Below are 26,539 nucleotides of genomic sequence, written 5' to 3' on the forward strand. Positions count from 1 at the left end.
AAGGGCATGTATTGCTCTTTTAGAGGGCCAGAGTTCAGTTCCCAGCACCCATATCAGATGGCTCACAACTGCTTGTAACTCACACAGACATACACACAAATACATAATTAAAAATAATAAAAGTAGGGACTGGAGAGATGGCTCAGCAGTTAAAAGTGCACATTGCTCTTCCAGAGAACTAGAGTTCCTTTCCCAGTAGTCATCTGACACGTGGCTTACACCTGGTTACACCCAGTTACAACTGTGTGTAACTCCAGCCAATGGGGATCTGATACTGTTTGGGGGGTCTTCATAGGCACTGCATTCACATTTGAAAATCCACACAGAGACCCAGACATATACACATGCAAAAATTTTAAATAATAATAAACAATAAAAACATATCCTTAAAAATGTGATTTATAATCCCAAAGCATAAAAGCTTATGAGACTTGATTGTATCAATGACGGTAAATGCACATAATGGAATATTATCTATGTAATGTTATTGTGTAATCTATGTAATTTATTAGTGTCTAAATATCATCATGTGAAATAAATGTAGCTAAAACCAATGGAGAACAGTATGCCTTAGGTTCACATGTATACACAGAAAATGTTCTAGAAAGTTCCACACTAAAGTACTAGCATTATTGTCTTGGTTAGAGTTATCATTGTTATGATGAAGTACCATGACAAAAGCACCTTGGGGAGGAAAGGGTTTATTTTTACTTATATTTCCTTATCACTGCTCATTATTGAAGGAAGTTGGGACAGAAACTCAAATAACGCAGGAACCCGGAGGAAGCAACTGATGCATAGTATCCCAATGGAGGGATACTGCTTACTGGCTTGCTCTCCACAGCTTACTCAGCCTGCTTTCTAATAGAATGCAGGACCACCAGCCTAGGGGTGACCCCACCCATAATGGACTGGGCCCTCCCGCTTCATTTACTAATTAGGAAAATGCCCTACAGGCTTGCCTGCAGCCTGGTTCTATGGAGGGGTTTTTCTCAATTATTTATCTTTGGTAGAGGCAATATTAGTAAACATCACTCTCATCTTTATATCCCTCTCTGTTGACTGAACAATACATTAAAAAAGCAAGTGAAAAAGACCCTATCTTTACCTTCTAGGACAGAAATAGATTTATATTAGAATGATAATTCGGACAGCTGACATACCATTTTCTATGTAACATCTATTTGTGTCTGCACTGGGATGTATTACAGTCATGTGTTTAAGTTTAAACCAAGCAGTGGGAGTGCAGATATGGCATACTTTATTTTCCAACTTATTGGCTCTGGCAAGTCTGAAAATTATTCTGGCTTGAAGCAGAATAAAATCGGGCCCAACAACATTAGCATCCTATCTCCATGCTGTTGGGCTATGCTGTAATCTTTTTTACTACAATCTGGAAACCTCATGGATGAACGGTTCTATTCATCAGAGGATCTTATTCAGGGATTAGAAATGTGTGGCAGGACTACCACCACCAGCTCCTCTCACAACCAGGGCAGACATCATTAATCACATTTTGTCCAGTGAACCCAGATGTGGCCTTAAAATTCTTTCCAACACAGCTGTCTCAGGCAGCCCCTATCAATCATTTGTTTCAACTCAAGTCGAATCTATTAGCCATATCTGCTCTGATTACTCTGGCTGGGACATTATTATTTCTTTGACTGGTTCCCAGGACTATGAAGTCAAGGAATGCAACCACTTTCTTTCACAGTCTCTCTTTTCATTTAAACGTTTAGTGTATACAAGTGTCCCTCACATGAAGCTAAATTTTAGGAGCCTAACACCATGTTTTAAAGGTTACCTACCTCTAGAGAGAAAATAAGGAGGCAATGATAGAAGGCGCTGGGAGAAGGGACACATACAGCATGTTTCCTCATCTTTAAGTATAAATCTCTCTCTATACACACATATATGTATCTATAGCCCTGTTTATATATATAACATATATACATATTTAACATATACATATACAAATATATACACATATAAATATATATATAAAACAGGCCTATTTGAAGGATGAAGGTCTGTGGGAGGGAAAGAGACACAAGGGTGGATAATGAAGAGGGTTCATTTAATCAAATTTAAATTATATAAAATTTAAATTGAATTAATTATTGAAAAAAAATTAATCAACTTAATCAATCAATAAATAAGAAAAATGTTCCCTACCTGCAGTCCTGAACTAAATAAGGGAGCCAACATTTTCAAAAACCCATGAGACAGAAATTTAGACCTCATCCTGCTTTTGATAACTGCACTTACTTTCTTACTGCAAAATAATAGGATATTAGAATAGAATAATGGAGTTGAAAGTACAGCCATAAATATTCACGGAAAGTCAAGTCCTAATGGAATACAGCAAACTGAAATGGAGAACTCGGAGCTGGAGGCAGAGTGCTAGAGGAACGATGTTTGAGTTCCACATCCAGAACCAATCATGGTTCCTTTCAACATTTGTCTGAGGAAAATACTTTGAAATCCCAAACAGAGGCTGTGCTACACGTGTGTGTGACAGTCAAGAATCAGCCTCAGATCCAAAGGAAGAACCTCACACCTGTTCTCTCGATCCTCTTCCTTCCTTTCCACCCATAACTCTGAAAAAAAAAAAAAAGAAAGAAAGAAACTCTTTGTTACTTATTACTAAGGAAGAAAGAAGGGCATAGGGAGAATTCTGTAGTGAGTGGGAGAACACTAATGGCAAGGCCAAGTGTTAAAACAACAGCAACCATATAAGAAAGCTCCCAGATGTGTGGTTTTAGGTGGTGAGGACCCGTAAACCGCTAGGCAGCTTGGAATAGACACATCTTAGTACAATTTTAGACACCAAGAACAAAGAGAGTGAAGGAGAGAACATGTAAGAGAATGAGAATTGATTTGGCCCTAGCCTCAGAAATACGAGACGATAACAAATACTTGGCAACCTCTTCACAAATAAATTGGAAAAAAAATTTTACTGTGTGTATGATATAGGCGCACGTGTGTGCCGGTTGTGGTGTGACTGTGGGTGTATGCTTGCCGCAGCGAATGTGTGGCGGTCAAAGGACAGCCTCGGGTATTGATCTTCGCCTCCTTCCTTGTTTGAGACAGGGTCTCTTGGTTGTTGGCTGCTGTGCATGACAGGCCAGCTGTGCTATCAGCTTCTTGAGGTTCTCCTGTCTATACCTCCTTTCTTGCTATGAGAACACTGGCACAGCAGGCAGATGCTACGACGCCTGGCCTTATGGGAAATTCTGGAGATTCACACTCAGGTCCGCAGCAAACGCTTTACCCTCTGAACCATCTTCTTGTTCCTTCTTCACATTTTTAAGGGGAAAATATATTATTGAACAGTATATTGTATTCCTAGAAGCACCAATATTCAATTTGCAGGTCAATTTTAAGAGTCAGAAAAAAAAATACATTACTTTTAGAGAATTTACAAGGAATTACAGTTTAAAAGACTGTGCCACTTGGGAAATCATTTTAGTTTGAATGAGAGCTTGTGGTTGCTTTTGAAAGAATTCTTAGCAGAATATTTGATGAAGTTTCTCAAGACTTACATTTAAAGGAGAGAGAAGAGAAAAAGACAAACAGGAAAAAAAAGGAGGAAGAGAAAAGTGGAAAGTTGGGCATGTGTTTGGATTTAGCAACTGGAGGGATGATGTGTAGCAATTACTATCCATTAATAGCGTCTATGAAGTGAACAAGTTTTGAAATAGTTTCCTCCGCTTGGAATTTGGGGTTTCATGCTCTCAGCAAATCAAGTAAGTGTTCCGTTCTTTCTTCCTCTCACCAGGAAAGACCAAGGGCAGAGAAACACATCCCTTCACATCCTGTCTCTAGAGAAGTAAAGTCCACAGAATCCAACAAACTGAAATGGAGAACATGGATCTGGAAGCAGAGCCCAGGCTCCTGTGAGGTTTTATGAGGCTCTCATTACTTGTGGAATTAGGGAATGGGACCGGATGTTGCTTGTCCAACCTGTGGGCAGAACACTGGCTTCTTCACATTGCCATGTAAGAGCAGTTGCTGATGCACACTTGGCCTCCCTCACCTTGGTACATAGTGTACAACTCGATCGTTCATTTGCAGTATTCTCTTGACCCTGAAATATGTAAACAGAAGGGTCTTCTGAGGGAATCCTAGGGTCACCTCATAAAATAGTCACAGTCAGCTTGTTATACAAAGAGCTCTCACACAAGGATGATCCCAGCCTCACAAACAGTCCTATGGGGTGAGAGACATAATTTAATCCGTTTTTCTAACAGAAGAATGATTTAAGGTTTGGAAAATTAAATAAAACATCCAAGAACATTCAACAAGTTAGTCAGTCAGCCTGGTTCCTAAGATCTTCCTGAACTCACTGTTCAGAACATGATGTTTCAAACTCTGGCAAGGCCCTCAACTGGGAACATGGGGCAGGCTAGGGGGGATCAGTGGTGAACATGTGAGCAGAGAAGGAGCTTTGAATGCTGGTGACCTTCAGAAAGTGGTTAATAAAGAGGACAAAAGCTGGGAAGTGGCAGAGGATGACTTGGTCTTGGCTGGGAGGGATTTGGACCAAGTTTGTTAACTACAACTTGAATGCTGAGAAGAAGGTGAGTATCTGAGGATGTAGGAAAGGCGCGACCTCAGTTCAGGAGCAAACCTCTCACCTCAGGAACAGACCTTGGTGTGCTGGAAGGTTGCTAGGAAAGGACACTGCATTTGGAATGAAGAACAGGTTAGTAGGAAAGAAGAAGGTGAGTATCTGAGGATGTAGGAAAGGCGCGACCTCAGTTCAGGAGCAAACCTCTCACCTCAGGAACAGACCCTGGTGTGCTGGAAGGTTGCTAGGAAAGGACACTGCATTTGGAATGAAGAACAGGTTAGTAGGAAAGAAAGTCAATCATAAACCATGTGATGGGTCATGCTAAGGAATTTGGGTTTTACTGTGTGTAATAAAGTTTAGGGTGTTTGTTTAAGTCTTTATTGGGATATATTATGCACGTACAATCCAATAATCCAACCATTTCGAGTGTGCAGCTCCATGGTTTGTATAATATGAAGAGTGCAACTATCACCATAAGTCCACGTGGGAACATTCCTCGCCCATTCAACTGTCATCTACACTTGTCTCTGTAAGTTCTCCCTTTCTGGAAATGTCTATAAATGGCAGCAAAAAGCATGGGGCCTCTGGCCTCTGACTTCTTTCACTTGGCATGTCTGAGGTCCAGTGGCATGCATCTGTCATTCCTTTCTAGCACTAAGTAGTATCCCGAGGTGTGGACACACCATGATTTACTTATCAACTAATATGCTGATGAACATGTAGAGTGTCTCTATCATGACCAATGCTGCTTATGAGAGCCGCGGGCAAGTCTTTATGTAGACTTTATATTTTTCACCATTTCTCTCAGATGGATATCAAGAAGTGGAATTCTGAATTGTAAGGTAGTTTTATGTTTAACAATTCAGAAACTACCCAGTTATTTCTGAAGGCAACTGTGCTATGTTACAGTCACAACATTGGTTGTTGTCTGTCTTATTTATGATAGCCATCCTACTGCATATCTAACTGTGGACTTAGTCTGCATTTCCTCATAACTAATGATAATGAACACACTCTCTTGTCCTTTTCACTAATGGAGGAGCCATGAGCAGAAGAAATATATGATATGGTTTATGATTTCAAATCTCATCTCTTTCTAGAGGGCAGATAGATGACAGGCAAGAGGAACTGGTTAGACCATCATTGTGAAGCACCAGGGAGGTGATGGTCTTGTGGGTGGGTTATAACTGTGGTGGTGGAGAAGACTATCCATACATTGGGTCACAAAGTCAGCTAGTGGGTTAGATGTGGACTGGGGAGAAGAGAGACATTTAGCTGAATATCCAGGTAAGTGCTATTGCCATTTGCTGCCATGAATAGGGCTTATTAAAGGAAAACAGGATAGTGTCATTAGGTTCCACAATCAGTGCTCATTTCAATGGTAGTACACGTTCGGCATCTATTAGATATACAAGACAGAAGCTGATTGTGTAATTGGATATAAAGACTCAGAAGAGCAGTCTCAGTGGAAGTGGAAATCTAAGAGTCATCATCGTCAGCTGGTATTTAAGACCTTGGGCTTCAGGGAGAGAGAGGAGGGGGGATGTGAGTGGAGCAACACAAAACAGCATGGCATTCTGTAAGAGTTGTTTGTGGAGATCAGAGGGGAAGTGTGATAACTAGGAAGTGGGATTGGAGTGGAGATAGACTAAGGCAGACATCTAAAATCACATCCAGGAGATGGTGAATCCGTCCCTGCAGTATGTGATGCCACATGTAGCTAAGTGAATGCTGAAAAGTGTATTGTCAAGACGAGTATCTACATATAAAATATATGCTTGGCTGTTGAAGACAGTATAAAAAAATATAAAATCTCAGTTTAAAAAAATATTGGTTACTTGTTGAAATAATATTTTGTATATATACTAGATTAAATAAAACTAACAGTAAAATTAAAATTCACTGGCCTCATTATACTTTTCTGTGGGAGTCTGTTGGAGTCCAGCTCTGACCTGCTCCCACCTTTTGAAGTGTTCTTGGGTGGAGGAAAGAGGAATTAGGAAATATTAGGTAGAAAGAAAGAGATAATAAGAAAACAGAGACACAGGATAGCTTTGGGAGGGCCCTGACTCAATACTCAGCCTCCAAGAGCATTATTTAAAAGGGCTTTTTATAGTATACCAAGAAGAGAGGCAAAAGACCTCCCCCTTGCAAAATCGAAGCACACTGTACAGCCAAGTGTAGACCCTTCCAAACACCTAGTAAACATGCCCGTGGCCAACTCATCTCCTTATGCAGCCCTTATGCATCTCTGATCCTCAGTAAGGTCTTACTAGGAAGCCTCTGTGGGCCACCACACTTTTCTAGTGTAATCATTAGAAAATCTGACATTGAATGAGAGGCTCACACTGTATGTCCTTTAACCAGTGCTGGTATAAGCTGGTACAAAATTCTCTCAGTCTCATCTTGATCTTCCAGTGGCATACTGGGGTCTCCAAGATGGGCACTTGAATCTATGAGAATTCTGTGATTATTTGCTACAAGCCAATGTCTTCTTTCCCCATTCAACTATAACCTACACTTTCTATAAGTTTTCTATAAATGGAAGCAAAAAGCATGGGGCCTCTGGCCTCTGGCTTCTTTCACTTGGCATGTCTGGGGTCCTGTGGCACGCATCTGTCATTCCTTTCCATCACTAATCAGTGTCCCATTGTGTGGATACACCACGATTTACTTATCAACTAATATGCTAATGAACAGGTATAGAGTGTCTCTATCATGACCAACACTGCTATGAGAGATGCAAGCAGATGGAGATGACATCTATGACTTAGGTGTCCCGGTGCCTTGCACACTTTTGATATATGTTTACGTTGTGCACATAGACCTCTATTTTAGCAAAGACAGTGCCATATGGCTCATTTGTTCCTTGCTGGACCAGGAACTACTGTGAAAAGTGGGATATCACTATCTTGATCTTAACAAGATTTGGTGTCCTTGCTGACTTTGAAAAGGATTCAATCAAATAAATGTCTAAATGCCTCCTTCCATCCTGTTCAATATAACTTGATTAAATACAGAGATACTTAATTGCTTGATAAGGTCATCATGAGCTAGAAACTATTTCATTTTTTCTTTATCATCCTTGAGATTCTTCACATGACATAAAAACAAGTTTCAAAAAATTATTTTCCAACTGCAGTTATGGTGAGTTTCCCTTATGAACTGAAGAAGTTTCCTTTTACAGATCATAGAGGTAGACTGTGCAGGTGCAATTAGGTAATGTTTCCTGACATTTGTCCTCACTGGCAGGGATTACAGCCATTTAAACATGACAGTCCTCTCAAAGGTATAAAGTTACAGCCTTAGGTTTTCCATAGCAGCTATCCAGGTGGCGTTTGCACAGACCTTCCTGCATGTTTTTATAATCACAATCAAGAACTCTCCCAAATGCTTCAGATTAAACTATAGAGCCCAGGGATTTAGTTCATCCAAATCATGGAGGAGCTGGTGGATAAGCTTCACCTAATGCTTAATGGCTTCTTGAAGTATTAAGCATTCCTTTCAAAAATATGTTAACCTGATGTCTTGCCTCACTGTGAGGCCAGAGCATGCTAAACATACTGCCATCCTTGTTTGGCATCTCAGGGAGGCAGCTTGTTGTAGCAAGACTACTGAAGTTTTCTAGCAACCAGGCATTCTGGTTCTGTAGCACCACTGACTTCTCCATTGCTTTGGGTGATGATAATTAACCTCTCTGGGCTTCACCTCCCCATTTGTAAAAGAAGGCATGCAGTCCTTAAACACATTGAAGGCGCATCAGAGGGTTTATTAAAACACACACTGCCCTGCCCTGTCCCCTGAGTTCCTAACCCTTAGGTCTTAGAAGATAATTTGAATTTCTGATCAGTTGCAAGATGATGCTGATGCAACTGATTTTGGGACCCCTCTGGTCATTTCTGCCACCCCCCTTACTACTCCTTCTATGTGCTACATGGATATTTGTTTGCATGTTGGCTCATCTAATGCAGAAGTTCCCTAAAGATCCCAGACAGCCTGATAACTCTAAAATGGTTTTTAAAAAAAGCAGAATAGTCATCAGAAATGCAGGCTTCTCTAATTTTGAGAAATGGAAACTAGATTGTTTTATTAGCATTCTGAGATTGTACATAAAAAATACACCTTGCCGTTTGGAGAGGAGATAAGTCAGTATTAATTTCTGTTCTCAGTGTAGCAATTACTGCTTTTCCATCTAACCATTGCGTTTCAACAGAAATATAAATTTGGGAATACACGCAGCACAGACTGCTTAATCACTCCCTGCATGGACCTCTGAGACGTGAGAGGTATTCCCCTTAGGTTGCATCAGCTTTGCAGGGCTGTGTTTTATTTTTATATCTGTTGCAGTAAAACTGAGAATCAAAAAGATGATTTTAAAGTTCCAAGTGATAAAAGTGATTCTTATTAATTAAGATATCCATGATGGTGAGCAGCCACTTAATGTGTTTCAGCAATAAACTGAGATTGCACACTCCCCATGCTTAAGACGCTGAATCTGGCACTTTGAAATGTCTTAACCATGGCAGAAAGTTCCAGCAGAGTGAATGCTAATTGTGATTCTGCCAGAGACCTGCTAGCTATATCTGAAAACAGTCATTTGCTTGCTCTCTCTCTCTCTCTCTCTTGTCAATATCTGACCTAAAACAGAAGTCTACCTTGTATGCAAAATATTCATTGAGAATGTATTTAATTGTCAAGCAACACTGTTCTCCATAATACCAACTGAATGAAAGCTATATTCCCCATCAGAACCCCCTCCACTAAAATGTGGCTCCTGAAGGTGCCTCAGGAAAGTCCAGGGAGGGACAAGAGTGCTTCCAGAGGAGACATCCAGCTGGAGACCAGTGTGCAAGCTCACCTCATCCTCAATTCCACAGTAGCAAAGAAAACCAGAAACTATCAAGAAGTGCTCCTTTGAAAGACCTAAAACATAATGCCTAACACTGGCTGGCTGCACCCAGTGTTATTAAGAATGAAAGTGAGCCGGGCGGTGGTGGCGCACGCCTTTAATCCCAGCACTCGGGAGGCAGAGGCAGGCGGATCTCTGTGAGTTCGAGGCCAGCCTGGTCTACAGCGCGAGATCCAGGAAAGGCGCAAAGCTACACAGAGAAACCCTGTCTCGAAAAACCAAAAAAAAAAAAAAAAGAATGAAAGTGGAGACAGACAGCCAGGAAAGCAGTTTGGCAGGAAGTATCAAGATCACTTCCTTTAACAGAGTAATCCCCTTTCTAGGAATCCATTCCCAGGAAGTGTCACAGGCACTGACAAGAATTTGTATTCACAGAGCTACTTCAGCACTCTTGGTGACACAGAAAACTAGAAAACATAATGGACGAAGGTTAAATAAGTAACGGCTTGCCAGCAGTTCTAAATTAGTTGGGAAGAATGTCTGATGACATAGGCGAATGCTTTGTAGCGATGTTAAGTGAGAAGAAGCCAGCGAGACCACATAAAAGCCCAGGGGACCCCTGGTTGGAATGTGCTGGCCAAGTCAGTTAAGCTAGAAACAGTGAGTTCCAGGGGTACTCTTCCCCACACTGGTCTAATTCTCTGAATGAGATTCAGAAAGCGAAAATCAACAATGCCGTTTCTTAATTTCTGCTAGTCTCCGTGACAGGAAGAGTAAGTTCATCTGGAGAGGCAGGTAGTGAGCTGCAGCTGCCCTCCACACTGTCTGGCACTTCTTGCTTCTGGCCTGCTGACCAAGCAGCTCAGACCTCAGCCCAGCATCGATGCTTAGCTAGAGCTCTACAAAGACCACCTTGCAAGCACAACAGTGCTCCCAGACTTCTCCAGGGATGCAGCGCCACACTCTCACTTTGAGGCTGGATGACTGTATTTGTTCCTTCTTGCTCCTGTAGCAAATCACCACGAACGCAGGGAGGCTGCAAACAGGATACACTTACCCTCTTACAGCTCGAGGCCAGATGCCCCAAATCATCTTTGCCAATCAACGAAACACCATCTGCAAGGCTCATATCTCCTGGAGGCTCTGGGGGTGGAATTCATTTCCTTGCCTTTTGTCTAACATCTGGAGGCCACCCTGCATGCTTTGGCCCATGACCCTTTCTTCATGTCATTCTAATCATCACCATGTCACCTGCTACCATAGTTATGTCTCCCTCTGTCTCTCTTTGAAAGGACACTTGTGATCACCTTGGCCCATGTGAGTAAGCCAGGCGGTATAGCCACCTTCTCAGTTGACTCCTCCCTTCCCCATGCCGCCCACACAACCGGCCTTGACTTTTCTCCTACCATTACCTAATGCCCAGTTCCTAGAATAAATCAAATAACACAGCAACTCTGCCCCCTTCATATTCATGTATATATACACACACACACACACACACACACACACACACACACACACACACATACATACAAGCTGACAGATTTCCCCCAATCAATATTGGTGCTCATTTGAAAGTAGGAGAGGGTTGCAGTGGGAATACACACCCATGAAATCTGTGAGTGCATCCAAAGGGGGTGAAGCAAGAGCAAGATTTACAGATAAAGCTAAGGAGGATGACATCAGCTATCTTGAAGCCATGAGTAGTGTCAGTCTGAGGTAAGACATACATGGGCAGATATCCTTGTCAACATACTTTCTGATAAGGCTACGGTGCCCTTTGAGCAAGGTTGAGGTTTGAGAAGAGTCTTTGGGACAGTTTCTATTAGGTGCCCATGTGTGTGGCCCTGTTTTATAACTACTCAGCTTATTTACTGATGGGGTTTTTATTGTTGTTGTTTGTTTGTTTGTTTGCTGGCCTTGATATGAGTGACTCCATTTTGATTCTGACAACTTCCACATTTCTTTTCAAAAGCATATATATCAGTGATATATCAAATTATGTTGATACATGTGCGAAGCACTGAAAGTCTTGTATCAGTCTGTTATTAGTACTAACTGCTCGGCCACAGAAATGCATCATAGAGAGGAAGAGGTAAAGGGACAGGAAAGATGGGGCCTTGAAGGAGTAAGTCATGAAAGAGAGAATTCAGAGCATCCCAAAAGAGATAACTCAGTCAGCCAGGAGACAAGACAATGTAACAGAAAGAACAGAAAAGGCGGTGCATGGCCGCAGCTGAGCCTGGAGGCTTGGTGGTAGAGAGAGATAATTACTTTTTTTGTGGATTTAGGTTTCTCTGTGAGCTGGAAATGAGTTCATATGTTCAAATGTGGGAGCATTGGCTAGGCCTGACATCTGGGGAGAAAGAAGAGCCCTTGGGACACTCCTTACAAAGAATGGGTGAGAGCTGGAGGGGCGGGGGAGACTTACTGGTAAGATCCAGCTCAGAGGGATGAGAGGGGGCAGCAGGCATCTGCCTGCGCCTGCTGTCCTTGCTAAGTATCTTTAAGAGCTTGGGTGCCAGAGAAAGAGAGAGGGCAGTTAGTATTCGGGCATGCAGAAGGTAAGAAAGAAAGATATTTGTGCAAGGAAGCTTAGGAAGTCAAGGGCAATATCTCTCCAGGTTTGTTTCCTGTTCCTCCAGGCTTAGAAGGAAGAAACAGGGGTCAGGTTGTTAGTGGTAGCATATATAAGACCCTGAGTTGCAGTTTCTGAAAGGTTATCCATGCTTCAATAGGCTATTCTACAGCCACATTCACTGAGTGGATTCAGTGGGTTTGAAAAATAAGGGCATACGTGAAGTTGAAAGGGAACGGTAGTGGGTGGATGGCGAGAAAATGGAGGGGAGAATAAAAGCGGGGATTTGATCACAGTGCATTATATGCATGTATAAAATTCTCAGACAAAACAAAAGCCAGACTTGGTTGTGTATGCCTGCAATTCCAGTGTAAGATGAAACAGGAAGTCACCAATGTGTTCAAGGTAGGCTGGATGTGGGGTATATAATGAGACTCCCTCTGAAGAGAAAAAAGAAGAGAAGAGAACAGGGGAAAGTGAGCCAAATCCAGGGAGTTGAAGTGACTTGTCCCAAGGTACAGACCTGTAGGCGGACTTTTCTTTTCCACCCGCCAGTTCTCAAATAACCAACACAGAGACTCAATATTAATTATAAATGCTTGACCAATAGCTCAGGCTTGTTACTAGCTAACTCTTACATTTAAATTAACACATATTTCTTACCTGTGTTTTGCCATGTGGCTTGGTACCTTTTCTTAGTACAGCATGCCCCTCTTGCTTCTCTCTGCATCTCCTCAAGACTCCTGACTCTGCCCTTCTTCTTCCCAGCATCCTCCTACTCTGGCTCTCCTGCCCAATCTCTTCCTGCCCAGCTACAGGCCAATCTTTATTAACTAATGAGAATAATACATATTCACAGTGTACAGAAGGATTATTCCACAGCACAGACCTGGTAGAGTGTGTGTGTGTGTGTGTGTGTGTGTGTGTGTGTGTGTGTGTGTGTGTGAATCAACTAAGCCCAGGTCTTATGGTTGGAGAACAGTACTATTCTGCAGTAGCCGAATATGGGGCTGCTCAAAGCATGGTCTCCTCAACAAGCCAGAGCCATTGGGGTTCTGAAGGAGGGGGCTGCTGTTAAAACGCTGATTCCTAGGTTGTGGCTCCCTTCTCTTGACTCAGAAATACAGGATGGGTGAGCCAGGAACTTAACCAGCAGCTCCAAGGATACTGAGGCTCAGTAAGGTTTAGAAGTAGAGTAGGTGGCATCCTTGTCTTGAGAATGGAATATAACAGTGCAGAAGTGCCTCAAGGGAGAGACAGACACAGCTCAATGTTGAGAGAAAAATCTGAAATTCTGCAGAGGAGGGTGGATAAGATGGCTTATGTGTGATATCAGATGATGAGTTAGTTTGCATTATGTGTAGGAGGAGGCTGATGGTAAAAACAGGCCGGAGCCTACTGACTGGCTGCTCCAAGAATCCATCTCTGCATTATTCCCAGGTCTGGCTGTCTGCTGCTGCCTCCTTCATGGCCTTGTAGATTCCAGCAGCTTGCTGACCAGAGTCTCAGACTTTCACTTTCTTCCCACTCACTGTAACTGGTGACTGGTGTGTCCCACCATGTCATACTCAGCTGTGGGAGATCATTACCCAGGACTTGAAGAAGGAGGAAGTTGTGGAAGAGACCGCACCTGCCAATGGGAAGGAGGATAAAAAAAAAATGGGGAGCAGGGGGCAGACAGTGAGGCAGATGAAGAAGAGGGAGAAGTTGGAGAGGAAGAGGAGGAGGAAGGGGATGGCGAGGGAGAAGATGGAGATGAAGATGATGAGCTTGATGGTGTGGACACAGAGAAGCAGAGGCCCCACGAGGGTGAGTCCACAGCAGCAGCGGGAAGGCTAAAGTCAAAGCTGCCGAGACCTGTCACTCTACTTCCTGTTGCAGAATCTAAATGTGGTCACCTTCAAGTAGAGGGACAGGCCACAAAGCCAGAACGGGCAGTGCCACCAGAGATGAAACGCACTCTCCGCCACGCCACTAAAACCACGATGTGAATTTGATACAGGGAGGAGAGGAGAAGCCAGACTTCCAAGGCCCTGCTTTATTTGTCTTAAAAGTACTTAAGGCCGGGTGGTGGTGGCACACGCCTTTAATCCCAGCACTCGGGAGGCAGAGGCAGGCGGATCTCTGTGAGTTCGAGGCCAGCCTGGGCTACCGAGCGAGATCCAGGAAAGGTGCAAAGCTACACAGAGAAACCCTGTCTCGAAAAACCAAAAAAAAAAAAAAGTACTTTAAAAGGAAAACTTGTACTTTTTATTTATATCTTATCGTTTTGTACATATTGTTAGGTCTTGGTCATTTTTAACGAGGATGGGTAGCCAAACCATACTTCAAAGATTTCTCTGTCCTACTCTGACTTTGCTTATGGTGTGAGCATGTTTATTACAATCTCATAGGAGAAAAAGACCTTGCCCCCCCGCAAAAAAAACCTCAATAACAAAAACAAAACAATCTCATTTCAGGCAGTGTGTGTGTGTGTGTGTGTGTGTCTGTGTGTGTGTGTGTGTCTGTGTGTGTGTGTCTGTGTGTGTGTGTCTGTGTGTGTGTGTGTGTCTGTGTGTGTGTGTGTGTGTGTGTGTGTGTGTGTGTGTGTGTGTGTGTGTATTAGGCGTAATATATATATAAAATGTGTGAGATGGTTTGAAAGGCCAAAGATAATAGGATTCTTTCTTTCTGTCCACAGGGTTGCTGTGTATTTACTTCTTAGCCTCACTGATGTATTATGAAACAATGTCCAATAACAAACTAGAATTTTATTTTGCTGAGTTGTTCTACCAAGAAGAACAACAACAACAAAACAACAACAACAAAAGCAAGCTAGACCCGGGGAAGGGCAACTGGAAACAGCTCCCAGGCTTTGGCCACAGCATATTGTCTTCTCTTGTTGAAGGAGGTCGTAGTCCACACATCCTGCTTCTGAGAATTTACTGAGGTTCAGCATGCACTCAGATTTCCTACTGATGAGACAGCAAAAGCCAATAGCACTCCTAGACAATTTGGGGGGTCTCTCACTCCAGAGTGGGGTGACAATAGACAGAGCTCCTTGACTCCAATACTGCCAATCCTAGGTGTGGGCTGCTCCCAGCTGGCAAGGGATCTGTTCTAAAGGATGACAGGGCCCGAACCCCACATCAGTTGATAGACAAGTCCGTGTAACTCCTTGGAACAGAAAGTCTCAAAGAATTTGCCCCATGTGACTTCTAAGTTAAAAGTTATTCCACACTGTGGAGATTTGAAGGGAAAGTCTGTCTTGTCCCGACATCATTTTGTATTTGGACTTTTTCATAGTTTTCTTTCCTGTTGCTATGATAAGATACCCTGACAAAAACAACTTATGTGAGAAAAAGTTTATGTTGGTTCACCGTTCCAGGTTGCAGACTGTCATAGCAGGAGGGTCACAGCGGCAGGAGCTTAAGCAAACAGTCATATTCCATTCACAGTCAAGGAGGAGAGCAATGAACTGTTGTGTGATGTGAGTGCTCAATGAGTTAACAATACATCACGCCGGTCGTCAGTTCATCCTCTCATTTTCATTCAGCTCAGGGTCCAGCCATAAAAACAGTACTGCTCACATTCAAGGTGGGTTTTCCCACCTCAGGTAGCCCAAATTAAGGAAATCCCCCGCAAACAAGCGCACAGGCCAATCTAATCTAGACAGTCCCTCACTGAGATGCCTTTCCCAGGTGGTTTTATAGTGTGTCAAGCTGACAATCAAAACTAAATGTCACAATCATATTTACCTAAAAGTGATTATTGGGTTAAGGATATATCATGACAGTAGAACTTTAACCTACTCTATGTGAGGCCCTGAGTTCAATCAATATCCAGTACCATATATACCCAAAAAATCATTTTCTCATAAAAGTCAACTTAGATTCATGCAAGGCTGATGGCCAAGGAAAGGGGGGGTTTACCTCTTCCTCATCCCTCCCTTCTCCAGTCACCCAATCCCATCTAATCAACTATCTGTCTAATGAACCATTCCTTCCTTCCCCACTCTCCATCACTCTCGTCTAAGCCCGTGCGACCATGTTCACAGCCCTGGTTCCATCAGTCTTCCCCCTGCTCTTCCTGCCTCCAGCCTTGTCTGTTCATTTCATCCCCTGGAAATCTAATCTTGTCTTGTTCCCGTTCAAAGACCAATATTATCTCATCTTCTTTCATGCCTTCCAGACAATATCTAGGCTGCTCACTCAGGAGACGAGGTTCTCCATGGTCACCCCCAGCCACCCCCTCCTCCTGCTTCACCCCTTTCCCTTCCAGCCCCACCCCTTTCATATGCACAACGCCCTGCGCATCTGCCTTTTGTCTCCCTGCCTTTGTGCATACTGTTTCGGCCCTTCTTCCCACTTCTCTGGCTTGCAGCCAGCATCAGCTCTGTTAAGATCTTTGTAGGGAATATTCCCTAAACATCCCCTAGGATATTTCATACTTTAAGGGCTAATGAAATAGAATAACAGGATGCTCCCTTGGCAAACATAGTACAGTATTTCCCAGATTCTTAATACAGAGACACGAACATCTTAGGGTATAATCAACTTTCTGAAGAATTATACTATCTAGCAAAATGTCGTATGCTTTCAACCTTCCTGGATTAAGTAGCCTTTCTCTGATGCTGTAGTGCCTTCATCTTCGGCCCGCATACTGCTAGCAAAGCTGTGATCACATGCTTCCATAACTCTCTGACTCTTTCATCAAACTGCAGACTCCTTGGAGACTGGGATTCTGTAATAAGTCTTTGCATCTTCTGTCTTGGCATCTTCTGCATCCTCTGTTGACTGTAACCTATTGGACAATGGGTGACTAAAGAACCACGCCTCTGAGCCCCTCCCCATCTGTGTGTTAAGTAGTGCTGCAAAACTGCAGTGGACTCCTCATTCTGAGCAATGACAAAACTCTTACACTTAGGCATCCGAGCAGGAAATGACTCTTGGGTGTCAAAGGTCTTGTAAAAGATCCCGCCCAAAGCCACGGGGCTAAGAAGAAAATTTCACAGAAAGAACACTTGGAGAACTCTCATAAACAAGACGTGGAGCAGTCCTCCAGGGTACAGGAACAAAGCTCCACTCTCTAGAGTTCCAGAGCAGGGCCCCCACAGCAGCAAGGGGAAACCCCCAAACACACCATAGGAGCGGCCGCTACATCGATGCTCAGTAGCATGGAAGAAAAGAGGCAGTGTGACCAGAACTTTTCTCTTAGTCACAACAAACCATTCTCTCATAAGAAGAAATAAAGGCATAATGTGGAGTCTTCATCATTTGTTTACTACAGAATGGGTCAAAGAATCTGCATTTCTCACCTATGTTGATTCAGTTATCCTCAGCAAAGGCCTGCGTAAAGGAACCTCTGGGGACTGAAGAGATGGTTCAGCAGTTAAGAGCACTGACTGCTCTTCCAGAGGACCCGGGTTCAATTCCCAGCACCCACATGGCAGCTCATAGCTGCCTATAACTCCAGTTCCAGGGGACCTGATATCCTCATACAGACATACATGCAGGTGAAACACCAATGAACATGAAATAAAAATAGATAAATGTAAAAAAAGGAACCTCTGATTGGGGAGGGGCTGGGGAGACAGCTCAGCAAGTAAAGTGTTTGCTGTGCAAGGATGAGGCCCTTACTTTAGATGGCCAGCACCCATATGAAAAGCCAGGCATGACAGTTGTGCATGCCTACAATCTCAGTCCTGGGAGACAGAGGCAGGAGGATCCCTGGGACTTACTGGCCAGAAAGTCTAGCCAAATCAGCCAACTCTAGATTCAGTGAGAGACCCTGAAATGGACAAGGTGTTGAGAAAGACATCCAATGTCAACTTCTGGCATGCGTGTGTGCATACACACACACACACACACACACACACACACACACACACACACACACACACACCACAAGATTAGGGAGAAGGACAAAGACAGAGGGACAGAGACAGAGAAAAAGAACCTCTGTTCATCATTCTCATGGACATAGGTTCCACTAGGTGACAAGAATTAAGATTCTAGTGCTGTGGATATCTGTATGCTGTGAATGTGTTGCTGTTATTGGTTAATAAATAAAGTACCAATTGGCCAGTAGCCAGGCAGGAAGTATAGGTGGGACAAAGAGAGAGGAGAATTCTGGGAACGGGAAGGCTGAGTGAGGAGATGCCAGCCTGCCATCCAGGGAGCAGCATGTAACAGGCATACAGGTGAAACCATGGAACATGTGGCAACATATAGATTAACAGAAATGGGCTGAGTTTAAGTGTAAGAACTAGTCAATGGTAGGCTTGAGCTAATGGCCGAGAAATTTTAAATAATATTAGGCTGTGTGTGTTTATTTGGGTCTGAGTGGCTGCAGGACCGGTGGGTGAGAGAGATTTGTCTAGACCACAGGCCAGGCAGAACTGGAAAAAACTTCAGCTACATTCTAGTCTTCTGGGTAGACAAGACCTGGTAACTAGTTCTCCGCCCACAAAGGCCACCCCATGTATCCTTCTTACCCCATGTTCTTAGCAGGCTGGATCTTATTATTAGGGTTTAGTTCAAACTTTGTACACAACATGCACACATAACTGATGCTCAAGGCTTGTTGACTGAAAGAATGAATGAATAATTGACATGCACATGGTACCTGCCAACACCTCAGGTTGTACATCTTAACATTTTATACCTATACCACCCTCTCCAGAACAAGCATAAATCTTGTAAATGGATTTCATGTATTTCCACTCAGTTATATTAACAGCCAGATGTAGCTCTAATGCCAAACACTGTATTTTCTTCTACCATTAATCTTCTCCCAGCTTGTGAGCCTGAAAAGTCATAATGATGAGGGTTGTCATAATGAACCAAACAGTAATTGTAATAAGAAAACCGAGGAAGAAAATTGAAAAGGAAAATGTCTCTCCCACAGCACCACAGACAAATGACCCTATTCTCTCCTGATTTCAAATCCGCATGGTTATATTTGTTCTTGTCAAGATCATTAGGTACCAAAAGACCATTTGACATTGGATGGAATGATATTTTTAATAGGAGTAATGGATTGACGTTAAAAGAGCATACCTCTTCCTTCTGTAGACTCCCATCTAGCCTGCTCAACCTTAAGAGTTAAAAATGCATTGAAAATACTTTATACAAGGTTTCGATGAGTGAGACACACAAGTAGGTAGCCTGTCTCAGCCAATTTTCTTAAACCAAGATAAGCAATTACTTCTAATAAAGCAATCAAGGGCTTGAACAAGAGCAGGTTTAGCGCTCACAGAGTAAAATATTAATTGTGGGGTTTAAGGCTCCCTCCGCAGCTCTTTTCTCCTCTTAAAAGAAGAAGAGGAGAAAAAGATGTTTTCAAAGTCATTCTCAGTCACGTTGATAAGTTACATCTTTCTGTCATACTGAAGCATTTAACGTACAATGGAAATTACTAGAGAATGTAGAGACATTTATAAGGCAGCTAAATCATCCCGACACCCTCTAGGTCCTGATAGATTTAGTAATGAGTTCTACAATGAGAGCCCAGACAAATGAAGTAATTAAGTGCTTGATCCACAGGAAAAAAAGAGTAGCCTCTTTCTAAAGCATCAACAACTTAGCTTGGCATGATTGCTCTTAAGCATTCCTGCTACTTAGCAATGGAGTGGTAAGGCAGTGTTGCTTAAGACGGACTGATCTGAACTTCAGAGCATCTCTTCCCCCACCGCCCACGACCTTGCCCTGGTGTTCATCCTTCTTTCAGGTAAGTTAATATTAAAAGGCCTGATCTTGCCCCACTATTTAGACTTTATTTTACAAGAGTGAAACAGGAATCCATCTGTTTGTTAGCTTGTGTATTTATTTTAATAGGTTCCCATTCTGTAGTTTAGGCTAACCTGGAACTCACTACGGAGCTCAGGTTGGCCTAGTACTCCTGGCAATCCTCCTGAGTGCTGGAATTTCAGGTATGAGCAACCACACCTTGCTTATTCATGCTTACAATAGAGAAAATATTTCTACTCCAATCTATTTTTCCTAACTTCCTTTTTCATGATTATTTTACATTTGGCCCAATTCTTAGGCAAAAATCTGACATCAGAGAGGCACTGGTTTCAGACTACAATTTTTCAGTCCTATCTGCACACTATTAAATTCTAGAAACCTCCCATGTCAGAGACCTGGGAGGATGGAGCATCTGTCCCTAAGGTTCTCAAAGGATGCACACAGCACTCAGAATCTTAGGAGAGTAGATTTAAGTTGGTGGACTATGCTTCAAGATTTCAAAAATCTGTGGATTAAAAAAAAAAAATTCTGTAGCCTTGCCAAGTCCAGCACTGGGCTGTGGATAGGAGTCCCTGGTCAACTATGAACAGCTTCTTCAACTGTGAGTCACAATCCTATGGGGTCACCTAACTGAATGTGAATGTTGTGAGAAATTGGGCAATGGTAAAAAGTTTCTGAACATACAGCAACTAAAATACAATTCAGAATCGAACACATAAAGAATTTGCATTTTGTTCCAACCTTCACTGTGTTGGAGTCACCTCCCTAGTCCCAGAATGTTTCATTTCAGAAGTTACTGCTTGACTGTCCAATATGAAGGGGGTAGACAGAGGAGTCCCAATTCATAACTGGGGCACTAATAACAGTTGATGGCTGCTGAGCTAGGGAAGAGTCAGCCCTCTTGAGTCATGTGGTCCTTTGCTGATTGGTCATGGTTTCAGATGGGTGGCCCTTCACTCATGTATATATGAGCAGTACTATTTGGCTTCAGTAAATACACACACATACACACACACACACACACACACACACACACACACACACACACACACACATTTAAAAGTTGCTGTTTAAGTTGATGACTTTAGTTTCAATTTTTAAAAGATCACTAAGTAAATTTTGGCTTGATTTATGACAGAGATTCCAACCATCTCTGAAATGACCTCAACAAACTTCTCTCATCATAATTATGCAAAGTGGCACCCTCAGAATTGATAATTATAAAACCAAAATATCAACCAACTCTGAAAACCAGGGAAGAAGCTCTGTGTCCTGTAGTATAAAATATTCAGCCAAGATTTAATTCTTTATGAAGAGATAAGAAAGGGTAACCAGCTCATTACCACGAGACTTTGTTCTCATCTTTCATAAATGGCAAACTTGGGTATAAAATAATTACTTAAAAAACAAATTTCTTTATGATTTATTATCAGTAAATGTTTTATATCTGTTTTACATACTGACGTACTCAGGGTCATGTAAATATTTCTCAGGAATTTAAGTGGCTCTGACCTGTGGTATAAAAGGCTATGAAGGATGACTTACATTTGAAGAAATTATCTACAGAAAAAATTTAATTTCATTTAAAAGACCTTTCAGATTTATACACAATGCTAACTTAAAGGCCCTCAGAGACCTACTAAAAAGGGGCAGATCAAATAAAAATGACAGCATTGCTATATACTCACAATTTCCAGTACCTACTCTCCTCATTAGTTGCTTTCTGTAGAGAGAGAAAGAGAGAGATCTCACTGATTTCAAACTATACTCTACACAAATTGAAGGCGATACCCATTCCACGGCCGTATCACTCATGGCTACTCTACCCATGTGACATGACTGACACTATAGAACCTCAAGTTTCAAGGACTAGTGATGGCACAAATGACCAGGAGCAGGACAGCCAGAGGTGACGTGGAGACGGGTCTCCTGGATGAAGCCCTCAGGGACTTCCTGTTTCACTGATGTGGCCCAGCAATGGGCCATGTACCTAGTAGACACATGTTTGTAGGTCAGGGTGGCGGGTACGCCTATATTCTGTGGTCAGATTGTTACCAGAAACTTTGGAGAGTCCCTTCCTGGTTGCCGGATGACGTTGGGGAAATTTGGGTCTCTTCTTCAGGTTCTCAGTCTCAACCATAAAATAATTTAAGAGTGGACAGAAGTTTAAGGACAATTGTATCAGTATTCAAAAGAAACATGCCAGAGAAGGAAAGCTGTAAATCGCAGCAGCTGCTCAGAGAAGAGAATGGAGAAGGGGAAGGCAAACACTTGCTAAGCTGGCATGGAGGTTGCCACATGACCTCAGTAGGGTGGAGAGAGGTACTTCAGAGAAAGAATGAAGCCCAAAGGGTTAAGAAAGGCATGCTTAGGAAAAGGATAGAAGGAAATGAAAGGTTACACTTTTCTGAATAACGGGGCAGACTTCAAAAGCATCATGGTCGCGTTCTTAAGAGACTGCACTAGGGATTGAGAATTCTGGGGAGGAAAAGTACGGTATATCATTAACGGGATAATTACTCTGCCTGTCTCTTAAGCATGACTTACAGTGAGTCCACCTTCCTAGGGATGGCCCTGCCTTCTTGCGGAGAAGGGACTTGGTCCCTTAGCCACATCATTGACTTTGCCCAACTGGAAGGTTAGGTCTCCACCCAGGCCACAGATTTCATCTTCTTGACTACAAGGAAGTTGTTTTCCTTAATGGAGCCTTACTGCCTCTGGGATACATTGTATCTGTACTTCAGGGCTCTGAGAAGTGGCGCTCTCATCATCAGGGCCAGCTTCATCCTTGACCGGCCTGTTTCCAGAGTGTTTGCTATGTTAGACTGCTTCCTGAACCTGGTACCCAGAAATTAGCAAGACTTTCTCCACATTTCACCTCGTTGTTTATCTTAAATATAAAGTGCTTTGAGGGTGGGGCCTTTGTTTTCAAGTTCTGTGCGACCATTAAAGAATCAAATGCTTTGGGGAGGGAAGGAAATGCCCAAGGGGAGGGAAGAATGGAGACGGAGGGAGAGAAGGAGAGAGAGGAGGGGTTAGAGGAGGCAAAGACAAAAGAAGTTGTCTGGCAGCCTTATCTCTCTTCCTCTACTGATGATTCCTGGAGTTTATTTTAAATTTTCTACTTTTGCCATTTACCAAGACTTTTGGCTAAGATTTTATTTGTAATGAAAATGCCCAGAATTAGGTCCATTTGTACAGACTTTCTAGAAGAAATTGTTTTTGTTTTCACAAACTTGATTTTCTAAAGCCTTAGAGAGGCATATATACATATTTTAATGTAAAAATTCTATTTCTATGGAATTGTCCTAAGGAAATAAATGCATATTCATACAGAGCCAAAAAATCAGCTACAAGGTGTTTGTAGCAGGCCGCTTAAAAGAAGATTATTTTAGGAATGATCTAAATGACAAGGGGCGGCTCTAAAACATCATATTATGACATGATGTCATGACCTTATGTCTCAGCAATCACTGTGTGTGGAGTTGGAAAAAAGGGAATAGATGGGCCAGAGGGATGGGAGCTCAGGGTGTGCCGGGGTTCTGCATGCCTGTCTCAACCTCAGTAGCTTTGATGTTATATGTTATGGGTTATATGTTATATGTTTATAGGTTATATGTTATATGTTTATAGGTTATATATTATATGTTTATAGGTTATATGTTATAGGTTTATAGGTTATATGTTATATGTTTATAGGTTATATGTTATATGTTTATAGGTTATATATTATATGTTTATAGGTTATATATTATAGGTTTATAGGTTATATGTTATAGGTTTATAGGTTATATGTGGCCTGGTTCTTTTTAGAAAATTTGTTCTGCTGCCAAAAGAGTTGGGAAAAGACAGAATATTATCTTTTTTGTTTTCTACACAATTCTCAATATGTCAGGGTTTCCTTTTCCACGTTTAAGTGTTTCAAATGTGGCCATACAGCTCTTCAGTTTTCCAAAGTTGAGTGCATCCATTGGTAGATAAAAGAAAACTTCCACAGCCAAAACATAAAATTCTTACACGAATCTTAAAAGGGTCTTATTAATAAAAACAAACCTGGAACCAGGTATTGGGGTAAACGCTGGAAGATCAGAGAAGCAGAACAAGCCACAGCTAACCTCATCTCCGCCAACTTCTCAGCTGATCCTGTTTCCATGAGTCTTCAGACTGAAAGCTTCTGAGTCCTCATCCAAATGGATCTCAGCTGAACTGCTGCTAAAAGCCTAAAAGCTTAACAAACTTAGTTCCTGGTCCTCACACCTTATATACCTTTCTGCTTTCTGCCATCACCTCCTGAGATTAAAGGTGTGAGTCATCATGCCTGGCGGTTTCCAGTGTGGCCTTGAACTCACAGAGATCTGGATGGATCTCTGCCTCCCAAGTGATAGGATTAAAGGTGTGTGTGCCACCATTTTTTGGCCTCTATGTCTGTGGCTGTTCTGTTCTCTGACCCCAGATAAATTTATTAGGGTGCACAATATATTGGGGACACAATATCACCACCACACAGATATTGTTGTGCTTATTGAAATTATAAAGCAAAAATATGTTTCCGAGACCTAGACCACCAGGTAAGTGGAAGCTGGCAGGCAGGAGAAGCTGTGGCCACTGGGAGGTACTGAGGTGGTAGAGGCCAGGAGCTCCGTGAGGCACTTCTCTGTGGGTGTTGGCAGTGTATGATGAGGTCAATGATGATGACCATGACACTAACCCTGGAGATGACAATGTGCAAGAGGCACCACTCCTAACCCTCACTGTGCCCCATGGATGCAAACTCCCCTTTAAACTGTTTTCCTGAAGAAAAGATCAAAGAACAGAGAGACTATGCCATGCCAATTCCAAGATTCAAAGTGCTTCATTTATTTTACTATCAGCAACATTTTCAGTCTCAAATGCAAACCAGACAGATTGCCTCTCTTGTAGATTAAATACATATTTTACACACACACACACACACACACACACACACACACACACACACACACACATGCGCGCACCTGGAGTAATGGCGGCAACTTGCAGATGACAGCAGACCTAGGTTCTAACCCTGACTTTTTGTTGCTTTTCTCCTCCCACATCAGTTTCCACATCTGTGAAGAAGCCTAAGGATCTGCTGCCAAGGCAATGAGAATCAGACTCCACACATACACCGTCACCCACAGCATGATGAAAGTGGCCTTGGGATGAATGAGAGCAGATATTTTTATTAAGGCAAGAAGATGAACCAACAGATTTGCCTGAACAAGGGTTAAAATGATTTCACTACTTCAGAAAACCCTTAGATTGAGCAGACCTGGAAACAAGTATGCTTTCATGATTGTGGGAGTGACTGTCTACAAGACTCCAGAAAAGAAAAAGTCTTCAAATGATCATTCTGGGATGACAGAAAAGGACTGAACTAGACAAGTTTGGACAAGCTGCCACACATTAACAGTGGTTGGGTGCCCACAGCTAAGAGACCCTTTCTAGACCTTCACTGGACAGACCTTAGTCCATTCCATTATGACTCTCAGCAATGAAAAGCAAGTACATGGACTGGATGTGGGTAACTCAGTAGGAAAGGGATTTGCCTTGCGTGAGAAAAGGCGGCTTTGATCCCTTGCACTGCAAGGAAAGCAAAACAAAATGGGCAAATATGTTGGTCAATGTATTTACAGTCTTCAGGAGATTGTTCATTTGTGCCATCTTCTGCTCAGAGGCATTATAACTCTTAAGATTATCTGGGGAGGGGATACTGGAAAAATGGCTCCACAGTTAAAAGTGCTTGCTGCCCTTCCAGAGGACACAAGTTCGGTTCCCAGCACCCATGTTGGGGGGTGGCTCAAACTACCTGTAACTCTAGCTCCAGAGCATCTCATGACTTCTTCTGGTGTCCTGTACTCACCTGTACTCACATGCCCATACTCACACACGCACTCCATATACACATCATTCAAAATAAAATAAATTGACAAAAGAAGATTTTGAGAATCATCTAGGAAAACCAATCCTTGTCCAGAATGCACACCACACTAGTACCTTCTACATATAAATCCCCTTCTGCTGTGTTCCTTGAAGGAAAGCCTATACCAACTGGCAGCGGGGACGTCAACACTGCAATGCATATCTTCCTTGAAGAGCTGCTGCTGCCCTCGTAGCTGATGTCACTCTTGCAGCCTGCTTCCTGACAGCTTCCACATTCGTTGGCTTGCATACCGCATTTTTCTTTCTTCCCCCCCCTCCCTTTTTTGGACAGGGCCCCACTATATATCTCTGGATGGCCTGGAAGATGTTATGTAGACCAGGCTATCCTTGACCTCCCAAGGATATGCCTGCCTCTGCCTCTGCCTCCTGAGTGCTGCTGGAATTAAAGGTGTGGACCACTTTGCCTGTCCCAATGCAGCAGTTTCCATTTATTGCGTTACAGATCATCAGAGCTCATGATGATCTATTCCCTGCCTTTCAGGCCCAGAGAGCTCAAGGGACCACTTGTCAAGGCCACACAATCAGCAAGCTATAGAAGAAGGACCAGAACCTAGAGTTGTGCTTGCAGCATGCTTCTTCCCATTGTTATACAGCTGTGTCCCTGTGGTGGGGGAGTTCCAAAAATAACACACCGTTCCAGACTGGTTGTGTTTTTTTTTTTAATCAGGAATAGAACAGTTTCCTAATGTAGTCTGCAGCATCATTTATAATTAGACATATTTTTCACTTCTTTTTGAGAGAAATATTAAAATTAGGTTTATGTTGACACTTGAAATTCTCTACCCTGGGCAGGTAATAGAGAGACGAGGCAACCCCAGATGCAGCCAAGGCCTGACAACAAATGA

This window comes from Peromyscus californicus, unplaced genomic scaffold, assembly GCF_007827085.1.
Source record: "Peromyscus californicus insignis strain IS unplaced genomic scaffold, ASM782708v3 Scaffold_18__1_contigs__length_77618521, whole genome shotgun sequence".
Taxonomy (NCBI): domain Eukaryota; kingdom Metazoa; phylum Chordata; class Mammalia; order Rodentia; family Cricetidae; genus Peromyscus; species Peromyscus californicus.